At 46.2% G+C, this 23,571-nt stretch overlaps 1 protein-coding gene across 3 annotated transcripts in view; it reads left to right on the top strand.

Annotated features, from left to right (window-relative positions):
- The window catches only part of FAM107A (family with sequence similarity 107 member A), a 555,305-nt gene that overhangs the window by 434,456 nt on the left and 97,278 nt on the right, over positions 1–23,571 (top strand). The window lies entirely within an intron of this gene.

Below are 23,571 nucleotides of genomic sequence, written 5' to 3'. Positions count from 1 at the left end.
CCGTCATAACGTTAAATACCGATGGGGCTTCCCTTTCTGTATCCTGGTGTGGCATCAGGGGAAGCTGCTTACAGCCAGGAATCTCCCTGAGGCTCAAACACTGCTATCCAAGCTGGGTATCCACAACACTGAACAAGATGTTTCTACTCAGCGCCCTCCACCGCGGACACAGCGAAACTCGCCTCAGCCTCCTCGATGTGAGTGGTTCACGATTCCAGTGTCAGCAACCTCGGCGGTTCCACCTCCTGTTCCCTGATGGACTTCCAGCTCCCTGATTTATTGCCTTTTTGTAATTGTTTCGACCTTCCCTGGTCGACCCCCCCATCTGGGGAGGTGTTTCACTGTAGTACTCACGCATCCTGTTCTCCCGATCCCTTAAATGGTTCTTGACTGTTTGATTGTTACCTCTTGCTACAATGTTGACATGTTTATTTGCTTTTATGTAGAGTAACGTTAATCTGTTTCTTTTCTTTCTTTCTTGTCTTCTTTCCTTCTCGGCTCCTTGCCCCTCTCTTCTTTTCTTCTTGGAGTTGGCGCTCTGTCTGTCCCTCTTTCACGCTTTCTCTCCAGTTTTCTCCCTCAGGCTCCCCCAGGGGAGGTTGGCCTCCTGGCTGTGGCTATGCGGTTGGTGATCCGCCCTCCGGACTCCATCCCACGCCCCCTTAGGGCTCCGAGCCCTCTTGCTGACCTAGGTGCCCTCCAGACACCTAGCACCCCTCCCCCCTGTCACCACTACTGGTCCTGGCCTCTACTGCCAGACGACCACCTACCTTCCTGCCCCTCCCGGTCTCCTTCCCTCCCCCCCCCCCCCCTCACATCACAGTGTTTCTTGCTTTTTCTCTTTCTTTTCCTTCTCCCTTCCTCCTTCCTCTACTCTCGGTGCTTTACGCCTCTTCTCTTCTGCCTACCTCTTTATGGCTTGCCCATGGGTCTTCGAGTACTCTCCTTTAATGTGAAGGGCCTGAACAGCCCCCAGAAGAGAGGTAAGCTCTTTGACTCCCTCAAACTTCACAAGGGCGATCTGGTCTTTCTCCAGGAGACTCACTTCCTCCACGGCTCCCACCCCGCTCTGCGATGCAAACCGTATCCTGACTCCTTCCATGCCTGTGACCACTCTGCCAAAAAACGAGGGGGCGCGATTTTGCTCACCCGCCACCTCACATTTGAGCTTCTGGACTCCCATGCCGATAAAGAGGGCAGGTTTCTTATCTTAGTGGGGAAACTTAATAACAAACTATGCACCCTCGCCAACATTTATGCCCCTAACCAGCAGCAGGACTCATTCTTCACAAAATTGGATACCCTCCTTACCCAAGTCCGGCAAGGCGACCTCATCCTTGCCGGGGACTTTAACTCGGTTCTGAACCCGAAGTTAGACCGTTCTCCCTCCCTCCCTACTACCTCCCCGTCTGACTCTCGTCACTCCCGATCCCTCCTCCGCCTCATGCGATCCCAGCTTCTCTACGACTCCTGGAGGATAAAAGACCCCTCTGCTCGGGACTATACCTTTTATTCTGCCCCTCATAATTCTTACTCCCGCATTGATATGATCCTGCTCAGCCACGATTTTGCCTTGAACCTCCGCGCTGCCCACATACACCCCCTGATCTGGTCTGACCACGCCCCTATCTCTTGTGATCTCTCTGGACTGCTCTCCCGCCCTCGCCCCATGACTTGGCGCCTTAATGACTCCCTACTCCATAGCCCGGAGATAAGTTCCCATCTTCAGGATACGATTTCCGACTACTTTGCCTTAAACGACTCCCCTGACATTTCTAGGCCCACTCTGGCTGGCACACAAGGCAGTTCTTCGAGGACACATCATCAGCTTGGCCTCCAAAACCAAAAAGCAATCCCTCACTCAGTTTAACAGACTCTCCATCAAACTCCACGCACTTGAGACCCAACATAAGGCGTCCTCCGATCAGGCAGTCTTGTCTGAACTCCGTACAGTTAAAGCGGAACTTAATCTCCTCCTCTCCAGACGGGTGGCCAAACGTCTTAAATGGCTTCGCCAGTCTTTCTACGAGAAGGGAGACAAGGCAGACAAGATCCTGGCGGCACGACTCCGCTCTACGAGAGCCAAAACCAATATTATCTCCATCCGAAATTCTCTTAATCAGCTTGTTCACGACCCCAACGCCGTTAGGGCTGCCTTTCAATCCTACTACGCTGACCTCTACAACCTCCCACCCCCCTCGCGTGGCTCTCCCTCCCCACCCCACCCTGACCTGGTCTCTCACTTTCTCTCAGCGGCCAACCTGCCCCAACTCCCCCAAGACGCCATGGACCATCTTAACAGTGAGATCTCGGTGGAGGAAATTGCACAGACTATACTCATGCAAAAAATTGGTAAATCTCCGGGCCCGGATGGGTTCACGGCTCTCTACTACAAAAAATTCTCCGATCTTCTCTCCACCCACCTCCAGTCCCTGTTTGATAGGATTGTCCATGGCGACCCCTTTCCACCTGAGATGCTAGAGGCTAGAATAGTGGTGATCCCCAAGGAGGGCAAGGACCCCCTCAACTGTGCCAGCTACCGACCAATATCCCTCCTGAACCTGGACCTGAAAATTTTCGCCAAAATGCTAGCCAATCGCCTTAACCCGTATCTTCCTGCCCTTGTCCATTATGACCAGGTGGTGTTCATTCCGGGCCGCCAGGCGAGGGATAACACCAAACATGCTATTGACCTTATACATATCTCGAACCTCCAGGGGCTCCCCCGCTATTATGTTCTCCTTAGATGCTGAAAAGGCATTTGATCGGATCTCCTGGAGTTTCTTGAGAGCTGCCTTGGAGGCCTACGGCTTGTCTGGTGGCTTCCTCACTGGTATCCTGGCGCTATACTCCGCCCCCTCCGCCACGGTTTTAATCAGTGGAATCCCGTCCGCTCCTGTCCGCATTTCAAATGGTACGCGTCAGGGCTGCCCTCTCTCACCGCTAATTTTTGCCCTTATCATCGAGCCCCTCGCTTCTCAAATCAGAGCACACCCAAATATACATGGTATACGCGTAGGCCGTACTGACCCCAAAATCTCTCTCTTCGCTGATGACGTTCTACTCTTGCTGACCCAACCCCTCATTTCACTCCCAAATCTTTTTTCAGTCCTGCATTCCTACAGCCTCATATCTGGCTACAAGATTAATTACTCTAAGTCTGAGGCTATGCTCCTTCATGTCCCACACCAGGAAGCTGAATCCCTTCGTGCCAATTTAAATTTTAAATGGCAGACCACCAAGATTAAATACCTAGGGATATACTTAACCCCCCGCTATTACTCCCTCTTCCGGGAAAACTTTCCACCTCTTCTCACCAAAACACTCGCTGACCTGTCTTCTTGGAACAGCCTGTTCATCTCGTGGCTGGGTAGGATCATAGTGGTTAAAATGTCCATAGTCCCTAAATGGCTTTATCTTTTCCAGACCCTCCCTGTGGCAGTTCCGGCTTCCTTTCTCCGGACTATCCAACGAGCCCTCATCCGCTTCATCTGGAATCATAGACCCCCCCGCATCGCCGCAAATACCCTGAAACGACCAACCTCCGCTGGTGGTAGAGGACTCCCTGATATTAAACTCTACTACTTGGCTTCCCACCTGTCCCATATTGTCACCTCTTATGCCCCTCCGGGATCTACAGCCTGGCTAGATATTGAGGCAGCCCTCGTTGGTCTCTCCGACATGACCCCTTTATGGGGTCTCCCTCCTCCCTCCCGACCCCCAACCTCCAAGCTCCTCCCCACCGTCACATTTAACCTTAAAATTTGGGACTCCCTCTCTCTGAAAATAAGCCTCTCCACTACCCCCTCGCCCTTGACCCCTATCTGGCAGAACCCGATGTTCCCCCCTGGACTCTCGACTACGAGATTTCGTCTATGGATGACGTTGGGCTTTAAATTAATTTTGCCGGTCAGGGCCAATGGCTGTCCCTACCTGTTCTTCAACAGAAGGCCCCTTTACACTCGCTTAACCCTTTCCAATTTTTACAAATCCGCCATTTCCTAGGTTCTCTACCCTCTCCCTCCCTGCTCCGGGCCCTCACCCCTTTTGAAAGCCTATGCATTAATTCCCACCACTCCAAGGGCCTGATCTCCCAACTTTACTCTCTCTTACTAGACTCCTCTCTCTCTACCTCCCGACCCCACGAACTTGCTTGGGAACGCGACCTTGCCCCCCCCTGGGTGAGGATTGGGAGGAAATGAGACTCGGGATAGCTAAATCCTCTATTGCTACTGCTTTTAAGGAGACGGCCTACAAAATCTACTATCGCTGGTACTACACCCCTGACAGGCTCAACAAACTCTTTCCGTCTTCCTCCCCTAACTGCTGGAGGAATTGTGGAGCTAACGGTATGATGCTACACATATGGTGGACTTGTCCGTCCATCACCCCCTTCTGGAACCTGGTCCACTCCCTCCTTAACTCGCTCCTGGATTCCCCCGCGCAGAAGGATCCATGGATCTTTTTGCTGTGCTACCCTCCCTCGACGCTTACCAAATTCTCCCAACAACTGGTTGCGCACATTCTAGCAGCAGCAAAATAGTTGATAGCCCTCAATTGGAAGAACCCCTCTGCGCCCTCCCTCCTGTCCCTCAAAACTAAAATATGGCATATTGCATCCATGGAGAAGATTACATACTACCTCCATGATCGGGGCCATATCTTTGAGCAGGTTTGGGCCCCCTGGCTCACCGCTGAACGCAGACCCCCGCCCCCCTCCTCTCCCTCCTAGACCCTACCGAAGTCCCATGGGCACCGCCTGTCGCTCCGACTTTGCTGTCTTTCTTTTCGTCTTCTCTTCTCTCTCTTCCCTGTCTCCTCTTCTTTTCCTCTCTGTCACCTCTTCTCGTCTCTCCTGGACCTGTCTCTCCCTCTCTCTTGCTTATATCACCCCGGGACAGACACTGTGAGTAGGATACAATGTGGTTCCCTTCCCTATGTCCCCCCCTCTCTCCCCTTTCCCATCCCCCCTAACCTCATAATTATTTGCCATTGTTCATTTTTCTGTTTGTTCTAGTTGTTTATTTTAAAACTGTGGTTTCTGGTGGACACTAGGTCTTACGACCATCTGTCCTACATGCTTCTGTAATGCCTGTCTACCCACACATACATAAAGAATAAAAAAAAAAAAACATTATATCAACTGTCTACATGCACAGCGTTGACAGTATGGTCATGTCGACACAGTGTATGCCGATATGCCACTTATCGACCTAATGATCACGTTGACATTCGTGTGTCGACATTACAAACCACAACCTCTCTGAGAAACAGCAGCAGTGCCTGATCCACCTGACAGGACTGAAGTAAAATGATGAGTTGTGAAGAAAATCTGTCACACTCTCTCATTACCTTTCCGAAGTCACATTCCAGGCATTCTTTCTTTCCACATCAAGCACACAAGACAAGTGTATTAGACTTTTAGGAGTGGTTGGAAATGTTCCAGGTTCCTGTATCATGAGTAGATTAGACATTAGGTTAATATACTTATCAAAACTGAGATATGCTGAGGTAAACATCATTTCTATTTATTATCGGGCATATTTTAGAAAAGTGTTGTGTTTTGTATTAATGTTATACAGATGTGTCCTTGTACACTGGTGCCCCAGTCGCGTTAAACAGACGATCTTGGTGTTCCAGATCCCGCACGACACGGCCTGTGCAGAGCTAGAATGTGCGTCTTAATGCGACCGCTTCACAAAACTGCACTGATTCATTTGATATGCAACACTTGTACATCTGTATACGATTGAGTCTGAATCTGTATACAACGTGCTATGATGCAGGGCTCGCAGTTTTTATCATGCCAAGTTCTGTTTTGCTTCATCTGCTTCATCTGCTACTTTGTACATATTTGAAACTATTTTCTGTGCCCTTATAGTCACAGCCCGGCGTCTCAGGCATAGGGGGTAATTCAGACTGCATTGCTGCAGCGATCACAGTCTGAATTACTATGCGCACACACGCGACTGGCGCATGTGCAGCCAGCGAGATGCGAGAGTCGTGTCCGGACCATGGGGGGGGGGGGGCGCGCTGCGTGACGTCACACACAGCCGCTGCGACCCGGGACGCGGTGGTTAACCCCCTGTTCCTTGTCAGGTAAAGAAGCATTGCCGCTGTGCGATACTTTTATACCTGTGCGGGGGCTGACATGCGGGGTGGACTAGCTCTGTGCTGGGCGTCCCCCCGCATGTCAAAGTAAATGGTCGTAGATGTGCTAAATTTAGCACATCTACGATCAGGTCTGGATTACCCCCATCGTTTGAGAGGTATTTTGATGCCTCTGCGTTGTGAAAAAGACCACATTTAAAGACGATACACTTCACCACTCAGCGCAGCTCACTCGCGCCAGGCGTCCGTCTAGTGACGCATGGCGTGTTGAAGCTAGTGTTGAAGATTATTTCGGCCCCATAGTATTGTATGGTTTAACAGCTAAGTACAGTATTCAAGCTTTAGCGGGTGCGGTATAATAGATCTACAGTAATTAAAATAGACAGTCAATAGGCCGACCCCATATGGGCAACATGCATTAGGTTGACATGGTCAAATGGTCGACATGGAAAAGGTAGACAGAAGAAAAGACTGACAAGTTCAAAAAGTCAACAGGGTTAAAAGGTCGACATGGAAATGGTCGACACAAGTTATTTATTTCGTTTTTTGGGTGTCATTTTGTATGTTTCATGGTATGTGACCGCAGTTAGTGCAAATGTATAACCTCCTGGGCTCGCCTTGCCTGCCATGCATTGGGCAAGGTTGCTATTCCCAATCGTAGTCCACATGGATGGTAAATCAAGCAAAAATTGAAAAATATGTGAACCCCCCCCCCAAAAAAAAAATCTTGTGTTGACCATAAATGTGTCGACCATTGTCATGTTGACCTTTTGAACTGTCTACCTTTTACCTGTCCACCATATAGTGTTTACCTATTAACTGTCTAGACACTGTCTGTTTGTCATCTGGATACCCACTTTAGCTGCGGTAGAGTTTTTCAATATACTTTTCAATGCAGGGTATACTGGGATTAGTATTTCCAAACAGCTGTGAAGCCACATTATGGCCCCCAATTATCAAGCCTTGGAGAGTGATAAATAGCACGGTGATAAAGTACCAGCCAGTCAGCTCCTAACTACAGTGTCACAGGCTATGAAAAATGACAGTTAGGAGCTGATTAGTTGGTACTTTATCACTGTGCTATTTATCACTCTCCAAGGCTTGATAAATCTGGGCCGTTATTTGCCGGTCGCAGTTATCAGTTTTGATAGGACCGTTATTCTGACAGCAGGCGAAGTGTGTGCGCCAATTCTTTAACCCCTCCACTGCTGAACCTGTATTGGTACTTTTCGGGCTGGTCACATTACAACATCAGAAGCAGTTATTATTTACCTCCAGACTGCTCATTGTTCACTCCAGCAAGAGCTGTGATTACCATTCAGCAACTGCTGACAATCCAAACTGTGCTGTCTCCATTGACGTTCAAGTCCTTTCTGGAAGTCCTGCCTCTATGACCACTGCACAGCCTGTTTGTCAGGAGCCGTGGATGCTACCTCCGCTGCTGCCAACTGCCCAGGTAGCATTGCCCGACATTGCCACTCAGGACTTTTACATAAGTCCCATCTTCGCGCCAGCCCGCTGTCACAGTTTGTATGCATTTGGCAAGTCACATTCAATAGTGGTTCCTCCGGTTTCAGACTCGGGTCAAACGCTCACCATGAAGTGATATACAGGATTTGTTACCGAATGGATTTCCACTCGTACTGAACAACTTCTATCTGCAGCTGCAATTTGCCAGTTACTACGGGCAACAATCATTTAGACCTGCTATATCTATGTTGACAAGAATTTTAAATTGAAGCATTGTAGCGATTGAGCCTCCACTTGCTGATGTGTTATACCATGGGTCTTCAACCTATGGCCCTCCAGCTGCTGTGGAACTACACGACCCAACCTATGGCCCTCCAGCTGCTGTGGAACTACACATCCCAGCATGTCCTGCCTCAGTTTTAGCATGCCTTAATAACGAAACTGTGGCAGGGCATGCTGGGATGTGTAGTTCCACAGCAGCTGGAGGGCCGCAGGTTGAAGACCCATGTGTTATACATTCATTCAGTCAGTGCGATACTCAAACAGTTATCGCACTCCTAGGGGGGTATTCAATAAACTCTGTGTATAATTGCAGTGGCAGAACAATCTTACTAGCAGGGATTACCCTGATGTAAATGCCAGATGTCGGACAGAACCTCGCAGCTCCATGAGCTGCCAGGTAAAGACCGCATAAAGATGGCATTAGCTGTGATTTGTGTGTGGGAAAAACTAATTAATTATGCAGTTTACAAGGAATCAGTGTGTTTCTGTGCCTGAATCCAACCGCATTTCTCCCAGCACCCCCCATCACTCGACCCGGAATTCCTACCATCGCAAAGGACAGCTTTTACCGCAAGAGTGATTTTCTCCATGCATACGACATTAATAAACGCAGTTATGCATGCAGAGAGTGGCAAGTATTAAAAATCACATCCTGGTACAGAGGCTTCGATCAGATCCCTCCCCTGCGATGTGTAAAGTAAAGTGATCTCATCAGCATGCGCGAGTGGCCGGTAAATTATGCGGTATGTAGCCTATAGGCTACAGTAGCTAATGCCATATTAAGATGGCGTTTGCTAATGGTGCCAATGGGGGCCAATCGTAAATCTCACAGTATAGCAGCCCTCATAGAAACCTATGGGAGCTGCTATTGCGATTAGAAACAGGAAACTGCAGCATATGCAGAACTCCTGATATATGTTCAAGTGATACTTACATTTTGTGGGCCCCTGCAAAATGTGTTTCATAAATATGCCCCTTAATGGTTCATATTAGTAAAAAGCCACTTCTGAATCCTCTGTCTGCTGCAGGAACAGGCGTGTGAGAATGAGGAGGGGAATCTGCTAGTTCGCTAATTATGTAAACAGTGTGAAGAACTGCATAGAATCTAAAAATGGCATAGAATTGATTGTTTTAACCCAATCAGCGAGGCTGACAGTGAGAAAGAGGGGAATCACAACGCCAGATTTCCTGGATTGCTGGTACCACCATTATTCTGAATGTACTATGCATTACACCCTACAGCTAATTATATGTCAGCTTACTTAGAAATCTATTGAGATGCTACGGATCATTTCCGGAAACTGTTATGTAACTGTAGAAGGGCTGGAGCTGCCCTTGGCAACCAATTAGATGTTTTCTTTCATGTTGTAAACTGCATAAAAAAATGACAGAATCTGATAGTTGTGTGTAAACATTGATGTTTCTATAATAGGTGTAAGGTATACTATGCAAGGGATACATATGATTTCCTGGCAGATGGGTTGCCGGCTGTCACTATACCGACAGCAGCATCCAGATTGCCAGAATGCTGGCAGCAAGTCCGCTTGCCATACATCGGGCAGTAGTGCTCTAACTGGCGTAATGTGTGTAAGGGGCACTACCTGGCGTAATGTGCGTAAAGGGTTCTACCTAGTGTAACGTACACAAGGAGTACTACTGTGCAGTGTAATGTGAATAACAGACACTACTGAGTGGTGTAATGTGTATAATGGGCACTACTGTGCAATGTAATGTGAATAACAAACATTACTGTGTGGTGTAATGTGAATAATGGACATTACTGTGTGGTGTAATGTGACTAATGTACACTACTGTGCGGTGTAATGTGACTAATGGACACTACTGTGTGGTGTACTATAGCTAATGGACACTACTGTGTGGTGTAATGTGAATATGTAATGTGTCTTATGGACACTACTAAGTGTTGTAATGTGAATAATGGACACTACTTTGTGGTGCAATGTGTATAATGGACGCTACTGTGTGGAGTAATGTGTATAATGGACACTACTGTGTGGTGTAAAGTGACTACTGGACACTACTGTGAAGTATAATGTGTAGAGAGGGGAAGGGGACACTGTTAAGTTGCAGGGATATTCAGGAAAATGAAAATAGTACATTTACAGAGGAGAAGGTCCTAACATAACTTTCAAAGCTGAAAGTGGACAAATCTATGGGGACAGATGGGATACATCCAAGGATACAAAAAAAAACTTAAAGAGGTGTTGGTAGCACCATTGACAGAATTATTCAACCAGTCTTTATCTACAGGAGTAATTCCAGAGGACTGGAAAAAAGCGAACGTAGTCCCACTGCACACAAGTGGACGCAAGGAAGAGGCAAACAACTATAGACCAGTGAGTCTTACATCAGTAGTCGGGAAATTGATGGAAACACTATTAAAAGAAAGAGTTGTAGACTATCTCAAATCCAGCAATTTACAGGTTCCCAAATAGCATGGATTCACTGGGGGGAGATCATGTCAAACAAATCTTACTGACTTTTTTGACTGTGTGACTAAAGTGATGGATAAAGGTGGATCCGTGGATATAGCTTATCTAGACTTTAGTAAGACTTTTCACACTGTTCCACATTGCAGACTGCTAAATAAACTTGAAATCTTGGGATTGGATATTAGGATTATTGAATGGATAAGATCTTGGTTGCAGGATAGAAAACAGAGAGTTGTGGTAAATGGAGTGCATTCACAGGAGGGAAATGTTACCAGTGGAGTACCCCAGGGATCTGTACTTGGACCAGTGCTTTTTAATATCTTTATTGGTGACATTGCAAATTACATTAAAGGGAAAGTATGCCTTTTTGCAGATGACACACCAGGTTGGGTAAAACAAATGATTGAAGATCTAGGTAGACTAGAGGAATGGTCAAGAGTCTGGCAATTACAGTTTAATGCCAAAAAATGCAAAATCATGCACTTGAGTCTCAAAAATCCAAAGTCCAAATATAGTATTAATGGCACTATACTGGAAACTACTGAAGAGGAAAGGGATCTAGGAGTTTCACGTGACTGAAAGGCAGGTAAGCAATATAACAAAGCAAAGATGGAAGCTAGTCAGATGCTTGGCTGCATTGGGAGAGGAATCAGCAGCAGAAATAAATAAGTAATAATGCCATTGTATAGGACATTGGTACGGCCTAATCTAGAATACTGTGTTGAATTCTGGAGGACATATCTTCAAAAGGATATTAATACATTAGAGACTGTACAAAGAAGGGCAACTAAAATGGTGCATGGCCTACATCACAAAACATACCGAGAAAGACTGAAGGGTAAGGAGCTTCCCGGGAGTGAATCCATTCGATTTTGTACTTTTGTGCTATTTTTGCATAAGATATATCGCATGCGATTGATGAAGCCACTATACATCACATGCAATATATCGTACGGCATACAATTGTATCATAAGATATATCTGATGGGCTGGATAGAGGGCTACAGGGGCTGAGAGTGTCCTGAGAATGCCAGTCAAACTTCCCTGTGATACATCGCATGCGATATATCACATGCACAAAAAACACACTTTTTTCATCCGATTCCATCCAATTCCGATATATCATTAGTGCAGCACCAACGACCTAGGGGATCCTATCTGACAGCCACGGGGACGCACATCAGATTGGATACGATCTAAAACACATACGTTTGTACACAATTTCATACAATATATCAGACGGATATATCGGAATTGTATGAAATTGTGTAAAATCGTACTAGTGAATGGGGCCCTTAAGAAATCTCAATATATATAGTTTGGAGCAGCGTGGGGAAAGGGGGGACATGATAGAAACTTTCAAATATGTCAAGGGTTTTAACAAAGTCCTAGAGGGAAACATTCTCCAAATAAAGATAAGCAATAGGACACAGGACACAAGGACATGCACTGAGACTGGAGGGGGAGAGGTTCAGGGGAAATTTGAGGAAAAATTACTGTACTTCACAGAAAGGGTAGTGGACAAGTGGAATAGCCTCCCATCAGAGGTGGTAGAAGCTAAGACAGTAGAGCAATTTAAACATGCATGGGATAGACATAAGGATATCCTTACAAAGAATTAAGGATCAAATAAGGTTTGAGATAAAACTCTAGTTAAAAAAAAAAAGGCAGACTAGATGGGCCAAGGGGTTCTTATCTGCCGTCAAATTCTATGTTTCTATATTTCTATGTATAATGGACACTACTGTGTGATATAATGTGTATAACGGACACTACTGTGTGGTATAATGGGGGTAATTCGCAGTAGGATTTTTTTTAGCAGTTGGGCAAAACCATGTGCACTGCAGGGGAGGCAGATATAACATGTGCAGAGAGAGTTAAATTTAGGTGGGGTGCGTTCAATCTGCAATCTAAATTGCAGTGTAAAAATAAAGCAGCCAGTATTTACCCTGCACAGAAACAAAATAACCCACCCAAATCTAACTCTCTCTGCAAATGTTATATCTGCCCCCCCTGCAGTGCACATGGTTTTGCCCAACTGCTAAAAAATTTCCTGCTGCAATCAACTTGGAATTACCCCCAATGGGCACTACTGTGCTGTGTAATGTGTATAATGGACGCTACTGTGCGGTGTTATGTTTATAATGGATGCTACTGTGTGGTGTAATATGTATATTGGACACTACTGTGTGTTATAATGTGTATAATGGACAATACTGTGTGTTATAATGTGTATAATGGACACTACTGTGTGGTGTAATGGACACTACTGTGTGTTATAATGTGTATAATGGACACTACTGTGTGGTGTAATGTGTATAATGGACACTACGGTGTGGTATAATGGACACTACTGTGTGGTGTAATGTGACTTATGGACACTACTGTGTGGTATAATGTGTATAATGGACACTACTGTGTGGTATAATATGTATAATGTGTATTATGGACACAACTGTGTGTTATAATGTGTATTATGGACACTACTGTGTGTTATAATGTGTATAATGGACACTACTGTGTGGTGTAATGTGACTTATGGACACTACTGCGTGGTATAATGTGTATAACAGACACTACTGAGTGTTATAATGTGTATAACGGACACCACTGTTTGTTATAATGTGTATAATGAACACTACTGTGTGATATAATGTGACTTATGAACACTACTGTGTGGTATGATAGACACTACTGTGTGTTATAATGTGTATAATGGACACTACTATTTATGCGGCATAATGTGTATAATGGACACTATTACTGTGTTTATTTAATAATGTGTATAATGGACACTACTGTGTGGTGTAATGTGACTTATGGAGACTACTGTGTGGTATAATGTGTATAACGGACACTACTCTGTGTTATAATGGACAATACTGTGTGGTGTAATGTGAATTGGTACTATTCTGTTGCCACACTCCTTGCCCATGAAGCCACGCCCCTAGATTTTTGGCACGAGCCTTAGGCGCGCACTGCCCTATTTTAAATATGGGGGGAGGGGGCGCCAATTCTCTTTCTGGCACTGGGCAGCAAAAGGTGTAGATACAGCTCTGCTCAGACATGAGCAATATTAAGTTTCTAGAGAACATTTCATCCAATTGTTAACCAGGAATTCGAATGTTGAACAGTTGAAATACTGTATAAATAATTCTCTGATTTAACTGCTGAGAATGGATGACATGGTTTTATAATAAGATTCTAGCATTATTTGCTAATCATTGGACTGTAAATATAGAGCCCGTTTAGTATATCTCCCTACAGCCCACCCCGTCATCTCTGCGCTAACAGTACCATCTGTGTACATCCTGACAAATGTTCTCTTTGAACAGCTCTCTGTGCCAGCTCTGTGGACTGTTATTCTTCACCAGGGCAGCTGCTTCCATCTCAGTAAATCATATTTACTTCATATTAACACATTTGCATAACAAGGCATTTCAAAAGACTTTGACAATCCTAAAATTCAGCTGGAAGATAAATGAGCGGATGTTTTGGTGACATTTATGAGTTTAGTTGGGTAATCACATTAATTATTGCCATACTTTTTGCATCACAAATCAGTAAAATGTTTTATACTGGTATAATCCTCAACATAATTAGCATAAGATACAGGGTTCCAGTGTCCTGTGGTTCTAGAGGAAGGCCCCCTACTGCCGCAGTTAAAGGTCAGATTTCCAAGGCTTGGCACCCTGAGAAATGTCCAAGCAGAGGCAGAAGTATGTCACATGGAAGATGTATTAAGCCCTGGACAGTGATTGATAAAAAGTGGAGTAATTGCCCAAAGCAACCTACATACCTGATACCAGCTTCTGTCATTCAAAGACTGTGCTAGATTATTGACAGAAGCTCATTGGCTGCTTTATCATACCTCCCAATTTTCCCAATTTCAGCGGACACTGTCCCGCCTGCATCCGCAGTGTCCTGCAAATGAAGGGAAGGTTGAGGAAGCACTTCATCACTGCTGCTCTGTACAGTGAGATTGGCATGCCCCCAGAGTGATGAAACATGAAGCAAGGCCCCACCCACAAAGGCCACGCCCCATCAACATGAAGCCACACCCCATTATAGAGGTCCCTATTTGCAGGTAGCAGTTGTTGGGAGGTGTGGCTTTAGGCAACTTCTCCACCTTATCTCTGCAGGACTCCCCCTTACTGATATCCAGGTAGTTCATAGATCTACATTTCATGTCCAGACTGTGGGCAAAAAGTGATCTTTAAACTCCATGTAATGTAGAGTTAATTTTCTGCAGTTCTCATAATGTTAGCGTGAACTTATGTTAGAGTCACATGCTGCTGAGACAGATCCTAACATACAATTATGTTACCTACTGTAAATTATCCTAAAGTGGCATTATTACCTCCATACTCAGCTGACAGGCAGTATTGTACATGGAAACAGGACATGTTTGAGGCAGAATTATGCATACTTGCCTGGACCAGGGCCGGCCCAAGCCTAAATTTTTTGGTAAGCGAATATAGATTTTGGCACCCCCCATGGATGATGGAAAATATTATACACACAAAAGCTTAAAGCGCATTAAGCAAAATATTGGTGAAATCAACTGACTACCACAAAGTTAAAACTTAAAGGGCAAAACCGCTAAATAAGTGTTTCCTAATTAATCTAACTAATTAATCTAACATTTAAAAATTGGGGTCCTATCTGTCCTTTTCTGGGTCCCATTGGAATGAAGGTTCATATTAATCTTATTAATTATTCAGATATAGAAACAGACTTGACTTGGACACTACAAAACTGTTACAAGGGGGAGGAGGGGGGTGACAATGCTGCTGGGCTGTGTAGCATACAGGATACTCTGCACCAGAGCTGTAGACATTTCGGTGCCCTTTGGCAGAAAGTAAATTGGTGCTCCCCCTCCCATATTTGAGTTATAGGACAGTGCGCGCCAAAGGCGCGCACCAAAAATTTAGGGGCGTGGCTTCATGGGGAAAGAGCATGGCCATATAATAGTATCAATTCACATTACACCACACAGGTAGAGCACGTTACACACATTGCACCAGGTAGAGCAAGTTACACACATTGCACCAGGTAGAGCACGTTACACACATTGCACCAGGTAGAGCACGTTATACACATTGCACCAGGTAGAGCACGTTACACACATTGCACCAGGTAGAGCACGTTACACACATTGCACCAGGTAGAGCACGTTACACACATTGCACCAGGTAGAGCACGTTACACACATTGCACCAGGTAGAGCACGTTACACACATTGCACCAGGTAGAGCAGGTTATACACATTGCACCAGGTAGAGCACGTTACACACATTGCACCAGGTAGAGCACATTACACACATTGCACCAGGTACAGCACGTTACACACATTGCACCAGGTAGAGCACGTTACACACATTGCACCAGGTAGAGCACGTTACACACATTGCACCAGGTAGAGCACGTTACACACACTGCACCAGGTAGAGCACGTTACACACACTGCACCAGGTAGAACACCCTATACACATTGCACCAGGCAGAGCACGTTATACACATTGCACCAGTCAGAATACTGACACCGGGATCCAGACCGCCGAGAATGCCAACAGCTGCGCAAGGGCTATTCCCACTCATGGGTGTCCACAACACGCTGGTGCTGTGTGATATATGGGTGCCCTCAGTGAAGAGATAGTTACCAGTGAAAAGAAAAATGGGACACTCCCAGATGATTGAAGAATTATTGAAGCTTAGTAAAGACACGTTACAAATGTGACACCATGATGCCAACGTTTCGGTGACACTAGCACTCCGTTTTCAAGGCTAGTGCACTAGTAGTAAACGGAGTAAATATCAGGGACGTGCAGTCAGGGGAGGCAGTGCCTCCCCTGTCATTAATGATTAAGATAATACAAAGAAGATGCATATGACACATATTCTGTGTCATATGTATCTTCTTAATATTATTCTTAGGATTGCTCCCCTCTGTATGTGTTTGGGAGGCACCGATCGTGGTGCCTCCCGTTGTCACTGGGGAAAGTATGGGGAGCGGGGGGCAAGCCATGGGCTGTAAAAGCCCATTGAAAATATATGGGAAAGCGGCACCATTAGTGGTGCCGCTTTCATACAGGGACGTGCTTTCAACCTATGAAAGCACGTCCCTGTCAGTGAGGCCACAGTGATTGGCCAGCGGATCCGTCACTGGATCCGCTGTCAATCACTGTGTGGGCGACGCTGGCGGAGGAGGTGCGGGCGGCTGGATGCGGCGATGGTGCGGGCGGCGGGATGCGGCGGTAGTGCGGGCGGCGGCGGTGCGGGTTGCGGCGGCGGAAATGTACCTTTATCCAGCAGAGTTTGGCAGCGGAGCGGTTCCAGTTTCAAAAATGGCGCCTCAGCGTCATTTTTGAAATTCAAGATGGCCGCCGCTAGCCAATCACGGCTCGCCGCGTCATCGCCCCGCCCCCTCCGGCTGACTTATATAAGTCAGCGCGAGGCGGAGGAGAGTCAGTCCGACGGCGGAGGAGGAGCTGTGAAGAGCTCCTGAAGAAAGAAGACGCCGCAAGTCCTGGCTGGGCGGCGGCTATGCAAAAGAGCTTAGCAGCCGCCGCCCACCAGGTGAAGACGCTGGAAGCCCTGGGGAGGTGGCGCCCCCCCCAGGTGAAGACGCCGGAAGCCCTGGGAAGGCGGCGGCCACGCAAAAGAGCTTAAAGGCCGCCGCCCCCAGGTGAAGGTCCGGTTTAATAAAGCTTATTTTCAAGACGTGTGGTGTTTTTATTTTAATATTTTCTTTACAGGTGGACTACAGGTGCCAGCGGGCCCTTTATGTCCGGGCATGCTGGCACTTGTGGTTCTCCAAGTGCCAGCATGCTGGGGCAGGCTTGCTGGGACTTGTAGGCTACCTGTAAAGAACAATATTACTATTCTTTGCAGGTGGACTACAGGTGCCAGCAGGCCCTTTATGTCCGGGCATGCTGGCACTTGTGGTTCTCCAAGTGCCAGCATGCTGGGGCAGGCTTGCTGGGACCTGTAGGCCACCTGTAAAGAACAGTATTAACACAATGAACCCCGCACCCACCGCCACCAGGGGTGCGGGGCATAGCACTGGGCTATCAGCCCAGTGCTGGTTATTGCTCGGGAGGGGGGATCCCATTTTTATTTTTTGGGGTTCCCACTTTCCGAGGAATTCCAACCCTGGGCTGACTGGCTGGGGGGGCAGATTAATGTTATGGCAGGGGGACCCCACACTGAGTGTCTCCCCTGCTATGGCATTACTCCCCCTGGCTGGTTCTGCCTAGTGCTGGTTTTACTGATGTGTCGGGGGACCACACTTTTTTTTTCGGGGGGGGGGGGTTTGGAGGGCTTGTTAGCTGCCAGTGCCTCCCCAACCAGTGACCTCACCGCACGTCACTGGTAAATATATATATATATACACACACACACACACATATTATATATATATAATATATGTGTGTGTGTGTGTGTATATATATATATATATATATAGAAAAAAGAGATTCTCATGGGAGCTAGACCACCTCAGATGTCACAAACAGATGTGTTTATTTTTAAAATTTAACAGTAAAAACTGTAACCATATAAAAAAACATCAGTAAAACATACACATGGCTTTGTACTATAAATGAACAATACAGACTGATAGTTATCTTGATGAATTTTGTATTGGTGATATCCACAATTGAATCCAATATCAATTCTTCCAATAAAGCGTTCAGATGTATATTCAATTCACAAATGCGTGAATTGAATATACATCTGAACGCTTTATTGGAAGAATTGATATTGGATTCAATTGTGGATATCACCAATACAAAATTCATCAAGATAACTATCAGTCTGTATTGTTCATTTATAGTACAAAGCCATGTGTATGTTTTACTGATGTTTTTTTATATGGTTACAGTTTTTACTGTTAAATTTTAAAAATAAACACATCTGTTTGTGACATCTGAGGTGGTCTAGCTCCCATGAGAATCTCTTTTTTCTATTCCCAATTCTGTGCCTTGTCTGACAGGAGGCATTTCTCAGTGGTACGAGCTTTATTGTATATTAGCGCAAAAAAAGGGTACTTTATCTTTTGGTATATATATATATATATATATATATAAATAAATAAAAGTATCCAGCACATCCATATAATGCAAAAGTAGACAAAAAGCTATAGATGATCATAAAGTGCAAAGTTACAGCATAATTGGCAATGATTACAGCTACAGCAGCATATACTCATCATGTTGAAAATAGATGAAGCAGCCTCATCTTAAACTGATAGTCTATACAGATAGATATTCTTTGTTTATTTCATTTTAACTTATTACCAAAAAAACAAAAGAAAAAACGCTTCTGGCCTACTTTCCCCTCTGCTTTGAGCCATGTGCTTGGCTGCATACTGCCTCCCTCCCCGAGCCGGCTCCTTGCTGCAGGTTGTGCGGCCACTGACTGAGAGCCGTCACAGACTTTCATTCATTCAAAGGCCGCCGGAAGCCCAGCACAGCAGTGTGGCGCCGCCAGTATGACGGCTTTTAGTGGCCGCTGCTGCGGCGCCGCGGATCGGTGATTAATCACCGATCTGATCTCTGGCGTGTGACGGGGGCCCTTTCAGGTAGGGGGGCCCAGGGATACGCGCCACCTCCTTAATCCAGCTCTGCGCACACAGCATAGGAGCTGGCGGTATGCAGCATGGGCTGGGAGCGTGGTGCAGGCTGCCGGCGCCCCCCACGCTGTGGCGCCTTACTATTTTGCGTAACCCGCGTAACGGGCGGGCCGGCCCTGGCCTGGACACATACTTACCTACTTTTTAAGTTTCCTCTCCGGGAGAAGCCCGGAGAGGAGACACTTTAGGGGGCAGGCCGATCTGTCTCATCATTAGGCCCCACCCCATCACAGGGAAACACCCATGATTCGCGGGTGCACTGTGTGGGGGCCCCGCCCACATCCCTAAGATCCCGCAATTGCTGGCGTTTAACACACAATCCTGGCCACTTCACTAGGAAGTGGCAGGTTGTGCAAGAATCTCCTACTCTTCCGGGGCTGCAGGGAACTACCCCAAAAATCGTGAGCCTCCTGCAGCTTCTGAGTGGATAGGCAAGTATGCCTGAAGAGGAGACGCAGCAGGTCACTTGGGGGGCTAGACTGTTATGTCAATAGGCCCTGCCCCCAAGATGGGAAATGCCTGCGATTTGCAGGTCTGCGGGTAGGGGGAGGAGCTAAATTCCGGCTGTGCACACCTTTAGCCTCGCCCCTTCTCAATGAGTTTTTTTATAGCTTTCATCTCTAACTTAGGGATGGCGAAACTGAGAGTGACCATCGATAATCACCATCTATAATATGGGTGACCATCAGTGGTTTCACCCATCGATGGTCATCCCTGTTAATACAGTGAATCACTCGCGGGCCAATTACAGGCCAGGGCGGGGCTTCGCGGATGTCAGGGGCAGAGCTAAGCTCTGTGTCCCGGCACTTTGCAAAAAAAATAATCTAAAAATATTTGTTTATGCTAAGCCATCGATGGGGAAAACTATTTGGTTCTCTCCCATCGATGGCAAAACCATTCAAAACGGCCTTCAACCATCGAGGATTTGGAATCATCGATGGTCATCCCTACTCTGTCTTGCCCACTTAACTAGGTAGCGGGCAGGATGCAGGAGAGCCACCTTCCCTTTCAGGTCTGTGGGGGACTACCCAATAAATTGGGAGTCTCCCACAGCTTCCAGGAAGGTAGGCAAGTATGAAATGATGTTTGACGCCAATTTATCAAAGTTAGAAAGAAGGCCATATCAGAGAGATCTGCTTTACCAGCAACAAGGTTCACAGCAGCTGTCCCCATACTTTTTTATAGGGGCAATTTAACATTAATATTTAACAAGGTCCAAAAATTTTAGCTGTTTGAAACTTGACTGCAGCAACTAAGCAACAAATTAGGAAAGAGGGCGTGGTCACGGGTAAAACTTTTCTATACTTTTAATGGGATTTTGGAGAGTCAAAAATCGGTACAGACCATAAAAAAGGTACTGTACCTGGCATAAAGGTACAGTTGGAGGGTATGTGAGATCAGACTAAGCACATAGACTGCACCTGCAGCTAACAGCATCGTTTATACTGCCGGCTGCCTGCTGCTTGCTTTACAACATTTAATTGCACATTTTTTATGAAAACAATTCAGTTTTTCTATGCAGTTTTGTAGCCTCGTAGCTCCTTTATGTGCTATAGAAATCATTGAACGGTGACGACTATATTTAATGTTTCATTTCGTATTATTGTCATTAGTCTATGTTTCTATGGAATAAAAAAATACAATTTGTATCAGCAAACAATAATTACAGATTTTTAGCTGAATATGGGTGAAAAAATTGGTAGTGGGGAAGGAAGGGGTGGGCGGCCACTTCTGTATTAGCCTAGGGCGGCTGGAACCCTTAATCAGGCCCTGCTGAAGCTATCGCTTTACTTCTTTCTGATCAGAGCCCGTTGCAGTGACTTCACATGCTGAACACCTACTATAAAATAAAAATGACTTACTTTATGCTGCAAATGAAAGTGTTTGGGGGCTTATATAATTTTTTAAGAAATATGTTATACCACTGAGAGTGAAACTGAAAGAATTTATTATTCATGTAGTGCAAGACATCTAATAGTCTGCAGGTAGAGGCATAGCGTGTGTGGAACAACCAAAGCATGTGCTCAAGCCACCCCGCCGCAATGCACTGGCCGTCCAAGGGATATATGCAATTGCGGTCGAATTCACGAAAATGTCGAAAAACGGGACATTTTCGCCCCCAAAATAAATTCGACAATGCAATACAGTACTTTTCGCCAAAAAAACGGCCATTCCAAATTTGACTTTTTGAAATTCGACATTTGTCAAATTCTTCATTTCTGCAATGGTACAAATGCGGCATTTCGACAAAAGTATATTCAATTGAAGATTGTAAATTCGACAACAGTGCTTTTAGACAGTAAATTCGTCATTTTCAATCTGCCACACTTTGCTGGCGGAATCTAATAAAAAAATAAAAAAACATGTTTTTTTGTGTTTTTTTTATTGGTAATAGCATATCTATTTATATTAGAAGGGATTAGGTACTTGGTTTGTCTATTTAGGAGGCACAAGTATTATTTATATATTTTGAAAAATATATATATATTTTTTTTTAATGGAATGGTGTAAAAATCCGGAAAAAAAAATGCGTGGGGTCCCCCCTCCTAAGCATAACCAGCCTCGGGCTCTTTGAGCCAGTCCTGGTTGCCAAAATACGGGGAAAAAAATGACAGGGGATCCCCCGTATTTTAACAACCAGCACCGGGCTCTGCGCCTAGTCCTGGTGCAAAAAATACGGGGGACAAAAAGAGTAGGAGTCCCCCGTATTTTTTGTACCAGCACCGGGCTCCACTAGCTGGACAGATAATGCCACAGCCGGGGGTCACTTTTATACAGCGCCCTGCGGCCGTGGCATTAAATACCCAACTAGTCACCCCTGGCCGGGGTACCCTGGAGGAGTGGGGACCCCTTCAATCAAGGGGTCCCCCCCAGCCACCCAAGGGCCAGGGGTGAAGCCCGAGGCTGTCCCCCCCATCCAAGGGCTGCGGATGGGGGGCTGATAGCCATGTGTAAAAATGTAAGAATATTGTTTTTTGCAGAAGAACTACAAGTCCCAGCAAGCCTCCCCCGCAAGCCGGTACTTGGAGAACCACAAGTACCAGCAGGCGGCGGGGAAATGGGCTCGCTGGTACCTGTAGTTCTACTGCAAAAAAATACCCAAATAAAAACAGGACACAGACACCGTGAAAGTATAACTTTATTACATACATGCCGACACACATACTTACCTATGTTGACACGCCGACTCTGGCCTCGTCTCCAATGTCGACGTCACCACACTCTCTCTGCACATGTTATCTCTGCCCCCCCCCCCCCCTGCAGTGCACATGGTTTTGTCCAACTACTAAAAAAGATCCTTCTGCGATCAACTTGGAATTACCCCCAGTATTCTTACATTTTCAACAAGGCTATCAGCCCCCCATCCGCAGCCCTTGGATGGGGGGGACAGCCTCGGGCTTCACCCCTGGCCCTTGGGTGGCTGGGGGGGACCCCTTGATTGAAGGGGTCCCCACTCCTCCAGGGTACCACGGCCAGGGGTGACTAGTTGGGTATTTAATGCCACGGCCGCAGGGCGCTGTATAAAAGTGACCCCTGGCTGTGGCATTATCTGTCCAGCTAGTGGAGCCCGGTGCTGGTACAAAACATATGGGGGACCCCTACTCTTTTTGTCCCCCGTATTGTTTGCACCAGGACCAGGCGCAGAGCCCGGTGCTGGTTGTTAAAATACGGGGGATCCCCTGTCATTTTTGTCCCCGTATTTTGGCAACCAGGACCGGCTCAAAGAGCCCGAGGCTGGTTATGCTTAGGAGGGGGGACCCCACGCAATTTTTTTTCAGGTTTTTTACAGTTTTTTACCGTTTTTCAAACATTTTTAAAAATGTAATCAAAATCCGTCAAATCGGCCGTTTTTCGTCAGCGGGACTGTCGAATTCGTTTTTTATTGAATATGTCGAATTCTGGCACCCACCTGCCGGAATTCGACGGTCGAATTGTGTTGAATTTAAAAACGGGCGAAAAAGTGCCGCAATTCGCCCGGAATTGCATATAACCCCAAATCTGTGCGTAGGTCATACTGTATGCACAAGTTGCTTCTCTAGCTAGACTGTAGGGTCAACATGTATTTAGGTTTTTTGCGTCCATGATGTATTCAGCATTCACATGATTCTTTGTGTTTACCCTCGCCCCACCATTAAAGATCAGTGATCCCTATTCCGAGGTGTGTTCCTTCTGCTCTTAGTTCTTTGGACAGTATCTGGTTAGGATCCAGGCGTTTGGGATCCTGGCAGTCAAAATGCAGACTCCAGAATCCCGACAGTACTCCGAATGCCGGTGTTATGTTAGTGCATGCTTAATATTTGTAGACACTCCCTTACTAATATGTGTAAGCCTAAATCTTCAGTGATGGTCCCTAGGACGAGAGGGATGCTGGGAAGTGGGTGGTCCAGTGTGCAGTGTGTCTGGACTTGGTGATGGAAAAAACAGCACAGCAGTGAACTCACATGTCTCTGTGTCCTTATGACTGGATTTACAAACATATGAACAAAACAGCCGGTGCCCCGAATGAGGGTTTGCCGGGACTGTCGAAAAGTATGCTGCGGGAAGGGAGGGGTTAGGTTTAGGCTGCGGGGGGAGGGTTAGGGTTGGGTTGCGGGTGGTGGGGGTGGTAAGGTTGGGCTG

The sequence above is a fragment of the Pseudophryne corroboree genome, chromosome 9 (genome assembly GCF_028390025.1).
Source record: "Pseudophryne corroboree isolate aPseCor3 chromosome 9, aPseCor3.hap2, whole genome shotgun sequence".
In the NCBI taxonomy this organism is placed as follows: Eukaryota; Metazoa; Chordata; class Amphibia; order Anura; family Myobatrachidae; genus Pseudophryne; species Pseudophryne corroboree.
Note: the sequence above shows the minus strand (reverse complement) of the source record. Positions and strands in the feature narration are given on the sequence as shown.